This window comes from Sinocyclocheilus grahami, unplaced genomic scaffold (genome assembly GCF_001515645.1).
Source record: "Sinocyclocheilus grahami isolate Dianchi unplaced genomic scaffold, SAMN03320097.WGS_v1.1 scaffold1032.1, whole genome shotgun sequence".
Classification (NCBI taxonomy): domain Eukaryota; kingdom Metazoa; phylum Chordata; class Actinopteri; order Cypriniformes; family Cyprinidae; genus Sinocyclocheilus; species Sinocyclocheilus grahami.
Genome location: NW_015506211.1, coordinates 233091 through 237998, shown reverse-complemented (window position 1 = coordinate 237998; position 4908 = coordinate 233091). Strand labels below are relative to the sequence as shown.

Here is a 4908-nt window from a genome sequence, read left to right as displayed (position 1 = left end):
AAAAATCATTCTACAGGTTATTACTTTTTATTTACAGAAGGGGAAACAAGTGGCAATTGTAACCATTTTTCTCATAACTCATAAACAAATACAATGTCGTATATTGGTATAAAATAAACATGTGACAACAGTAATAATATGACTCAAATATTTACATTGAGAAAAACTAGATCAGAGAGTTTAATTTAATCCAAGAAGAGAGAAAGTTACAATCTGCTCACTTACAATGGTTAGAGGCAACTGAAACACTTACATTAAATAATAATAATAATATTAACCCAATACGTCTCACATATGTACACACCTCAAAAGAATCTAATATATCTAATCTAATCTAGTGATATATTAGATTAGATTAGATACAGTATATTAGATTCTTTTGAGGTGTGTACATATGTGAGACGTATTGGGTTAATATTATTATTATTCATAATACAAAAAATGATGAATCGTTTATTTAAAGATTAATAATGTTCATTAAACAATTTAAATATTAACAACTGCTTTACAACTGCCCTAACATATGTCATCACAAAATAAATAAATAAAATGGCAAAATTATAAAATTTCTCATGGAAGGGAAATTCTATAGAGTCCGTGCTGAATAAATGACACAGTCACATGCCAAACGCTTACATTTCTATTTCAAAGTTCTGTGTTTTTTTGAGAACAGACAGTGCTTTTGTTACATAACCATGGTCAATGTGATTCCTGAGGTCAAAGAGAGATTTATTAGATTACAGCACAACATCAGATGACCCTGATTTTCATCCATCAACCATCATAAATCTCATTCAAAAAGCGTACAGAGGCCAAAACATGTCACATGACTTCAGCAGAAATAGAGCACAGCTGTGGGATTCTGAAAGTAAAAATCCCATTCATCGCTTTTATGTGTATGTGGATATTTTACAATACACTTCTATTACAATTTTCGTAACATTTTTAATAAATGCACTTTTTACTGCCATTTTTTTGTGTCATTTGCAATGCTTATGCAATTAACTATGCATAAAAGACGTCTAGTACACAATCTCGCAATTTTATATCCTTTTCAAATCAGCATTTCTAATGTTGTGCTTCATACGGGAGCTGAGTGACTGAAGTCTTTTTAATACCCATTGAAAAAAAGCGAATGAGAAAGTTACTTCTGGCACCTGAAGGCCACTGAAAAAAGTGGGTGGATAGCTCTATAAAGAATGTGGCTATGAAGGAAGAAATGAAGAAAACGAATACCTTGTGTAGCCACTTCCATGAAACTCTGTACTGTTGAAACTCTTTATTACGGTTTGCTGGAAAAAAGTGAAAATGTTGGTTTGAATACATTCTTATAAGCCTAGCCGAATCTGATGTGATATCATTCATCAGACCATGCATTTCTAAGCGTGAAAAAGCTCAAAACCCAAATCTGATGTGATAACCTTCATCAGATCATGCATTTCTAAGCGTGAAAAAGCTCTAAACCCAAATCTGATGTGATAACCTTCCTCAGATCATGCATTTCGAAGCGTGAAAAAGCTCAAAACTCAAATCTGATGTGATAACACTCATCAGATCATGCATTTCTAAGTGTGAAAAGGATCAAAACCCAAATCTGATGAGATAACATTCATCAGATCATGCATTTCGAAGCGTGAAAAAGCTCAAAACTCAAATCTGATGTGATAACACTCATCAGATCATGCATTTCTAAGCGTGAAAAAGCTCTAAACCCAAATCTGATGTGATAACATTCATCAGATCATGCGTTTCTAAGCGTGAAAAAGCTCAAACCCCAAATCTGATGAGATAACTTTCATCAGATCATGCATTTCTAAGCGTGAAAAAGCTTTAAACCCAAATCTGATGTGATAACACTCATCAGATCATGCATTTCTAAGTGTGAAAAAGCTTTTGATGTGATAACATTCATCAGATCATGCATTTCTAAGCGTGAAAAAGCTCAAAACCCAAATCTGATGTGATAACATTCATCAGATCATGCATTTCTAAGCGTGAAAAAGCTCAAAACCCAAATCTGATGTGATAACATTCATCAGATCATGCATTTCTAAGTGTGAAAAAGCTCAAAACCTACTTCAATATTCCCGCACGTGCCGAAGGCAGTAAACATAACCATGAACCCCAAGCCCAGGATTATGATGTTCAGCAGGGTCTTTCCTTCTGGACTCATGTTGGCTTACAGTCTTTAGCTCGATGACAACCTGAGACTAGTGAACACACAAAAGTATCACAGTCAAGTGGCACCTGGTTAAAAACACCTGGTTAAACCTGCCCACAACTGGTTTAAAACCTGACCATGCTATTTTTTCTATATGTTTTTTCTATAACAGCTCTGAAGGACGTTCATTTATACCGAAACAGTTATTGTACAGCATGTGTGATGGGAATAAATCATGTTTTTCATTAAATAATGTCTCATATCATATCATATCTCATATCATTTAGGCTGAATGCAACCTACTGCAATGATAACTGTGCTCAGTAAACTTACCGACTACTTGGGTGCGCTGATGTAAACAGCTAATTCATAATGTGAACACCTGTTTCGATATGAGGGGGGAAACAGTGCGTAAAGCTGGTTAACGTAAAGATACATTCGTTTCCGACTTGTCGCTGTCTGTATCTGAAATAAAAAATGTCGGTCATGTGACATCTATCAGCTGGCGGTGACGTCACAGCCAGCCTCCACCAACTGAATTGTGGGTAGTGTAGTTTTTCCGTACGTCAGTACAGGAATTAAAATATTTATTAAAAGCATATAGTTAAACTGTTTAAGTTAGATATCATTTAGAGTATTTCTGAATGTGTCTTGTTTGTGAAGTGTATAGTCAGTAGAGCAAGCACAAACTCTCACATAGTCCTTATTTAGTAATCTATATATTTATAAATAAATAAAAAAAGAGGGTTCAAAAGTCACGTTTCGATGTGTGTAATTTCAAATGATGTTAACCTTACCTAACCCTGTACATTTAAAAACAACTTTAAACTTACTTCAGAAATTTTAAAAAGGGATCAATATAAACTGTATTTTAACTATTCATTAAACTAATCATTAAAAAGCTTTGCATTTATTTTGGCTTTGTACTTATTCAGCTATATTTGAGATACAGAAAGTGTTCCCAGATGAGGCTCTCACTTTTATGTAAAAAATATACTTTTTGGCTTCACTGAATATTATAAAGAGGATTCAAAATGATTTTATTTAATTCGTTTACTCATATATTTTGACCAAATTTCACATGTACAAATTCAAGTTGTTGACTGTTATCTGATAATTTATGCCCCATTGTTCCATTTGCATGATCTTTATTTATTTATGTATAAATACTTGTATAATGTTCAGTATCTGCATTTGAACGAAAGTGCATGTATAATGTTTATTCAATAAAAAAGCTCAATTAGAATTCTATTTTAACCCCCCCACCCCCCAAAAAAAAAGTTTTGTGAATTTAGTATTTTTTCATGTCATTACATTGTTTAGACTAGAGCATAAGAACACATTTTGAATAATAGCACTTATATTGATAAGTGAAAACTGATATTTTATGAATATGCTATGCTATGGCCTCTGTATAGAGGACATCAGGACTCAATTAAAAGTAAATAAATAAAAAGACATGAATAGGCAAAAAACAATTTTTTTTTTAAATCACCAATGCATTTTTATGTTTCAGGATTTTAGATTTCAGGACGAAGTCTGCTAGGGAAGAAGGGCCTGCATCCTAAACCTCTTCATTGGTAAGAACACACAACACCTACCTGAGTTACAATTCACTGGAATAATGTGCAGGAATGTAATTCAGACTTGCAGATGCATTGGTAAAAATTGGACTTGCACAGCAGGTTTTCGTTCTGCTTTGACAATGCTGTGAATGGTGTTGAACTCAATGTGGAATAGTTGCCTCCAAGCTGCTGAATCCAGTATGGCAATGTAAAAGCAGGGCTGTGTGGTGCAGTTTGAGCTGGTAGAGGTGTACGTGATCCAGCTACCTGCTCCTGCTGGGGTTGCTTTGAAGCAGATGGGTGTTTTGGTGGTGCTGAGTTACGTGTACGAGACAATGGCCAGACAGTGCCAGTTTTGCTGCCAGTTGCTTACTTAAAGGATTAGCTCACTCCAGAATAAAAATGTCCTGATCATTTACTCACCACCAAAGATGTTCATGTCGTTTTGTCTTCTGTCAAGTTTTTGGAGGAAAACATTCCAGGAGTTTTCTCTATGTAGTGGACTTCAAAGGGGACCAACGGGTTGAAGGCCCAAATTGCAGTTTCAATGCAGCTTCAAAGGGCTCCACACAATCCCAGCCGAGAAATAAGGGTCTTAAATAACAAAACGATTGAAAACGTCATTTTCTACAAAAAAAATAAAATAAAAATGTTTAACCACAAATGCTCGTCTTGCACTAGCTCAGTGTTCACGACTTCACGCGTTACGTATAGTCACTTTGGAAAGGTCACACGGGATGTAAGCGGAAGTACCAAACCAGTGCGTTTACAAAGCGAACATGCATAGAAAGTCAAATGCCCTTTGCAAAAAAAGGTAAAACATCAATGTCAGACGATTTTGAAGTTGGAGGAGAAATTGAGTTTTTCGCCCTAGCCTACCTTTTTGAACCAGAGTACACAGACGAAGACACCAATCGCAGAGCTAGTGCAAGACGATTATTTGTGGTTAAAATTTATATAAATCAAAAACCTAAATTTTTTTTCGACTGAAGAAAGAAAGACATGAACATCTTGGATGACATGGGGGTGAATAAATGAATTAAATTTTTATTCAGGAGTGAAATAATCCTTTAAAGCTGAAAATGTGAATAAACATAATAATTGCATTATGGCATGAGTAAATTTTATGTCCTAGACATTGTGGCTCACATTTCACAAAAACCCACCAATTCACTATCTCAA

At 34.8% G+C, this 4908-nt stretch overlaps 1 long non-coding RNA gene across 1 annotated transcript; it reads right to left on the bottom strand.

Annotated features, from left to right (window-relative positions):
• Nucleotides 1-1236: 1236 nt before the first annotated feature.
• On the bottom strand, nucleotides 1237-2639 carry LOC107565865 (uncharacterized). The gene is made up of 3 exons (XR_001606438.1): nucleotides 2495-2639; nucleotides 2078-2210; nucleotides 1237-1292 (listed from the first exon to the last, which is right to left on the bottom strand). It is a non-coding gene; the product is annotated as an uncharacterized lncRNA (long non-coding RNA).
• Between the last annotated feature and the right edge of the window lie 2269 nt (nucleotides 2640-4908).